This window comes from Paramisgurnus dabryanus, chromosome 13, assembly GCF_030506205.2.
Source record: "Paramisgurnus dabryanus chromosome 13, PD_genome_1.1, whole genome shotgun sequence".
Lineage (NCBI taxonomy): Eukaryota > Metazoa > Chordata > Actinopteri > Cypriniformes > Cobitidae > Paramisgurnus > Paramisgurnus dabryanus.
The window spans coordinates 28,854,633-28,861,039 of NC_133349.1; the positions used below are offsets into that span (position 1 = coordinate 28,854,633).

General features: G+C 36.3%; 1 long non-coding RNA gene across 1 annotated transcript; it reads left to right on the forward strand.

The window, feature by feature from the left end:
* The first annotated feature begins 5,198 nt into the window (after nt 1-5,198).
* LOC141280038 (uncharacterized) lies at nt 5,199-6,132 on the forward strand. Its single transcript, XR_012334839.1, has 2 exons — nt 5,199-5,795; nt 6,000-6,132. It is a non-coding gene; the product is annotated as an uncharacterized lncRNA (long non-coding RNA).
* The last annotated feature ends 275 nt before the right edge of the window (nt 6,133-6,407 follow it).

Consider the following 6,407-nt stretch of genomic DNA (forward strand, 5'->3'; position numbering starts at 1 on the left):
CACACCTGGCTTACTAACCACAGTTAAGAACAAAGGTGGTACAAGGGTCTTTGCAGTGATGCCAGAGAAGAACCATTTTTGGTTCCTCAAAAAAAAAAAAACATTCATTCAAAGGTTTTTTAAGAAACCAATTATTTTGTATATTTTTATAATGCATCTTTTTACTACAAAGAACCTTTTGTATAGTTTTTTCAGATGTTAAAGGTTGTTTATAGAAGAACCATTCAGACAAAAAAACATTCAGAAAAATAAAATGTACCCTTTAAAGGGCACATATTATGCAAAATCCACTTTTACAACATGTTTGGATATAATCATGTTGGCAGTGTGTGAACACAACAATCCTACAATAAAAAACACCCTCTTCTTTTTTAATCCCCATTTGGCCAAAGCAGTCTTATTAGACACGCTGTTTTGATTTTTTTGTTAATGTGATGTCACACTGATAAAGCCCCGCCTATGGCCACTGACTGGTTAATTTTACTCAAAAGCTTTTCTAAATATGTTTGTTAGCACATTGCAGTGCTAATGTGGCTTAAGATACTATTCTCTAAGACTGTATTGACAGGAATCAGATTTATTTTAGCTGAAAGCACTCACTGTCTGTTGGTAATTAAGGGAGTTAGGCGCTGTAGCATATTTGCATTAGTTAGACACAAAAACTATCTGTTTTTGCTCTTACCCGAATAGGGGCATTCTGGACATGTTATAACAAATGTGTCAGGATCCTGCCAAAAGTCTTGTTTAATATTTATATCTGGTCATGATGGCAGGGTTGTGACAGTCCCATGTTCTGTGTGGAGACTCTGACCTTGCGTATCGGATCATGTCTCCAGCGTCTCGTCTCTTGTCCCCGCCCCCTCGTTCTCCTGCTTTTTAATAATTGGTTTATAAACCAATTTCGAGTAGATGTCTCAGTTACATCACTGCAAGCTGGGAGGGCAATGTGGTTGCAGAAAAACAGTGGAAATGAATTAGACACGAATGAAACGAGCAAGATAACTCACTAGAAAATGTCCTGTTGTGCTGTTAAGTGTCAGAATAGGAATGCCAAAAAAGATGGCTTTCATTTTTATAGAATACCGTCGTCGAAGACACCATTTGAAGATAAATGTAGGTGTTTATGTTTGCAATAAGGCCTTAAACGGACAGACTGGAGTGATGAAATCATATGGAAATCTATTAATAATTAGAATAGAAAATAAGTAGAGAAGATATCTGGTGAGTAGTTGTAACGGGCCAGCATTCGTCAAACTTTTATGACCCCCTCCCCCACCCGTTGACAGTTGCTATCTGACAGGTCGTTTTTATGACCCTTTGACAGGGGGGCGGGACCATCAATCAAAATCTGGACAAGTTGTCAACTTTAGACAGAAAGTATTTAATGTTTTTATTGCCGGTCATTTAGAGTGATTGTTTTTCCTGAGTGTGTTTTATGTTAAGCGTATGGTGTCATGTTTAATGACGGCTCGTGTTTCGACATTTACTGTTTATTGACATTTGATGTCAGATCTCAACCATCCTCCCACCTTTGCTCGCCCCGTGCGCTTCTCAATACTGACTTTCACACCGCGGGTGTGTTGTTGAATCTAAAGTTTTGCAACAGCATAAGTTTATTTAAAGGCAATCACTAATCATATATATATATATATATATATATTAGATGTACCAGGCTACGCTTAAAGCCGATGTTTTCTATCGAGCTATAGTTTCTGATCAGACACAAAGTCTGAACTAAATAAAATTTTAAACGGTTCACGAAGTCCGGGAATCTTTTCATGACCTGGTCTACAGTTTCACGCGTATTAAAGATCCGGCGGTGTCTGACAAAGCGTCGGGTGATTGTTCATATCTGTCATTTAAAATAAAGTTAATAAATGTAATTCTGTCCACTATGGCAAAATAGGAATTTATTTTAGATTTAGACAAATCATGAACAATGCTACGATTAAAACATTTGTTTGTAACATCACAAGTTATTTAATGAAATATTCCGTATACGTGTATAGTTTAAGCAATGATCTGAGCCATAACCTTCGGAGCCGGCAATACTATAATCTTTAGACAAAAGTCTAAACTAAATACAATTTTAAACGATTCATGAGTTCCGTGAATCTTTTCATGACCTGCTCTATAGTTTCACGCGTATTAAAGATCCGGCGGTGCCTGACAAAGCGCAGGGTGAGTGTTCATATATGCCGTTTTAAATTAAAGTTAATAAATGTAATTCTGTCCACTATGGCAAAATAGGAGTTTTATTTTAGATTTAGAGGATTCTTTAATCATGTCTATGATTAAGACATGTGTATACGTGCACCGATGGTGACAGAGACCTTATATCTGACGTTAAGAAACTTTTAAAAGATTAAAGACGTGTTCATCCATCTTAGGAGGTTTTTATTTTTAATTAAATGATTCTTAAAACCATGTGTGAAAAGGCATTATACAAAGAGTCTTACATTGTCTGCTCTGACAAAAATAAAATATTATTTTAGATTTTATGTCAATTGACTGCGTGTATGACAAATATAGTTTGATATATACGTTTGTATTGGCAAGAGACTTCTGTAAAGTCACGCAAGAATAAATATTTTAGTTGTAACTGGTTAACCTTAAATGTACTATTATCTATTTAACTATAAGCTATATTTTACTGAACAGCCTCAAAGTTTCTGATGCTGAACTTATGACCGTATGTGATAGATATTTCACAGCAGGGTCAGTTTGTAATCTAGGTAGAGTCTTTTAAAACTGTAATGGTAAAATGTAATATGGACACTCTGTCAAAAATAAAGCATTTGTTTGTAACAAATTATTTAATGAAATATTCAGCAGTGGTATAGCGATGAACAGTGCCAAAACCACCGGGGACACCAATAACACATTCTTTAGACTAAAGGCTATTTATTTTAAACTAAATAAAAGTTTAATCTTTTCAGACATAGTATTCTGATCACACCATTAGATCGCGCTCCGGCGTTTATAATAGAGAACATACGCGGATGAGTGTTCATATCCACAGTTAAGAAACTTTTAAACGATTAAAAACACTTTCATATCATTTTCTGAGTTTGTTTTAAATTAATGACATCTTAAAATCAACTGTGAATATGTGTTTATTACACAATAAAATGTAATTCTGTCCGCTCCGGTATAATAGGGGTTTTATTTTAGATTGGGACTTTCTTTAACCAAAGGCTCTGATTAAAACATGTGAATGCGTGTACCAACGTTGCCAGAAAACGTACGCTGATGCGCTCATATATCTGGCGTTAAGAGCCTTTTAAACGTTTTAAGACATTTCACCCTATTCTGAGTTTAATTCATTAATGTCATCTAATATCCAAGTGTACATGTCTATTTACGATAAATGTAACACGGTACACATTTGTCAAAATAAAAGGGTTCTTGAACATGTTATTCCAGTGGGTGTTTCTTGTTTTGCGAGTGTTCGACATATTTATTGATGTGGAAAAAGTTTGTTGTTTGGACGAGCAGTTTCAGTCTCTCTCTCTCTCTCTCTCTCTCTCTCTCTCTCTCTCGCTCTCTCACTCTCTATCACCAGGCCGCTATCAACCAGCAGACAACCCCCAGATGTCTGGACAGAGGGAGTGTTGGTAAAATAAAAGAAACTCAGCCCCCCATTGTCAAAAAGTAAAAGGCTTATTTTAGATTTCAGGCTTCATTACTCAGATACAGATTAAAGCATGTTATTTCTTATTCGTAATTTAAAGAAACTTAGAAGTTTTAAGACATTTCATCACACATCCTATGATGACATAAACCCTTGTGTTAGCCCTTAGAGTACAACAAAACGGGTGCAAATATTATTTATCAACGTTTGATGTTGTTATAAACCAGGTTGTCACATACGTGACAACAATCATTGCTTTAAAGACAAAACATTTAACAAATTTGACATTTTGTTAAACATGGTTGTGTGCGTCCACAAACACAACATCAGTTAGGACATGGTTCTACATAATATTAAAATCACGGGCTTACGTTAAATAGGTAAACCTTAATTTTTACTAAATAAAATAAAAATAAACTATTTTAACATATTATCCGATATTAGGTTAGGTTTAAGATGAATTAGTGTCTATAGCTTTACGAATTACATCGTAAAACCCCCAGCGGATATGGTGTGTGCGTGTGCGTGTGCGCGTGTGCAATGGCTGTTATCACGTGGTGCGGACCGAACGACCAACGCTGCGGGGGTTGTGAAGCGAAGAATGAGTTCAGATGAGAAGTTTTTCCTTCTGAACACAGAACCTTTACCAAAAACGTAACCCGGATTAACACATCACAGAACAATTTGAACAACCGTGTCGGATTCGTACACACCAGAGGTCTGTTTTATGTTTTGCAGAAACTGTGGAAGCTTTTGATGCTGCCAAGGTGTCCGAATTCGCAAACAAACTATCAAACGCAACGCGGCGGAAACAGTGGACACGATCCTTTTGTTGCTGAGAAAGCGATTGAACTCAGAAACAAACAAGCAAGCAAAATTGTCTACGAAACTACAGATTCTTGAAAAAGATGGCACAAAGATCATTCGAACGACTACGCAATGGCCAGATGGGGTATGTGTACGGGACCGACCTTTTTAAAGATATGCTTAAAAAGAACTACAAGCGCGAGATGTCCAATCTACTATGTGCTGTGATATACAAAGAGGCCAATGTGTGCATGCCTCCAAACTATTGCGAATCTAACGCCGGTCGTGTAACCAGACTCAAGGAAAAAACAGATGGTGTGAAAATTATAGATGGCTCTTTCAATAACATTGTACAGACAGTTGTACAGGCCCAAGAGGAACCCCGTGTGATTATTAGAAAGGCCCTAGAGATATTTTATGAATGTGACGAGGCCGAGTTCTACATCATCAATATCATACTTATGTCGGCCTTTGTAATTGACGTATGCATTGATATCCTTGTAAAGAAACGAGAAATTAATGTGTGTGAAATCATAGAAAATGCCGTAGATTTCATGTTTGAAAAGGGTCTTGGGTAACACTTTATTTTACGACCCGCAAAGTACCGCGTAATTAAACCGAATTTACAGCGTACCTATTTGTAACAACAGGGTAGGTAACCTGTAGGTATAAGGGGATAATATTTTAAGTTTGGGGTAATAAGGGGGTAAGAATATGAAGAATTATAAATTATTTATACTCTAAGTATTTTATAACAACAGGGTACCTATTGTAATTTTACGTGGTATGTATGACTTAGTCAAGTCTATGGGGAAATTATGTTTTATTTATTTTTTATTGTGAATTTTTCATATTGACTACTGAATGTTCTATACAGTCAATGTCTACGAGCCACATCGGCAAATAAATATAACAGCATATCACTTTTATTTTAGTAGCCTATATTACTTGCTTTTAATAACAAAAGTCCAGCTGATTTAATGTGGTTATCTTTTTTTTAAGGTAAGTACAATAAAAATAGCAACTTATTCCCTATTTACCAGGAAACTCCTACATTTGCGGACATATTTGAAGTGGTGCTTTGCAATTTATTTACTGTAAACACAAGTATTTTAGCCAAATATAATTTATGCAATGGCAAACCAGAATGAAACAACAGCAGGTATCAGCTCCCGCTAAAGCAAAAGACGACTACATGCGTAGGCTTCTGCGCAGGTGTGGAGCGCGCGGCCGTCTGCTGGAGGTTTGCTGGAACGCGATCCTGAAGTGACATTTCTTTAAGAGGTTTTAAAAACGTTCTACACTGCGAAGTACGGCTGCGAGTGATGTTAGCAGGTTCCGCATGCTGGATAAGGTGACTGGTTTTGTTAATACATGACTCACGCATTTCAAACAATGTTTTTCAAGAAAGTTGCTAGCTAACGGTAGCAGGTTAGCTAGCACATAATTTAGCCTAAAGTTATTAACGTAACTGACTCAGAAAAGTCTGTTTCTGTCAAGGCACAGTGAAGAAACATTTACTGAAGGCTTTCATTTATGTTTTTTATATGTAATGCAGAACAGCATTTGTGAGACGACATCAACTCATCATCCGAGTGGACAAGAACACCAACAGAGGAAGCCAAGCCGCAAAAACAATGAAAAATTGTCATGACTTTTTATTTTAAATAAAAGTTATGTGATAATAAACATTAAGTGTTGGCTTAATTATAGTGTTTTAAAGATGTTTTGAAATAAGTTGTTTTAAAATAAAAATAACAATATTCTGTATGTTTATGGTATTTACCCTATAACATTTATAACAAGAGGTGAACAAAGCACCACTTTAGTTTACAGCCCGCAAATATGTGAGTTACCTGGTAGGCCTACATACACAGAACAATCGGGGAATAAGCCCCACTTTAGTTTACAGCCCGCAAATATGAGAGTTACCTGGTACATACACAGAACAATCGGGGAATAAGCC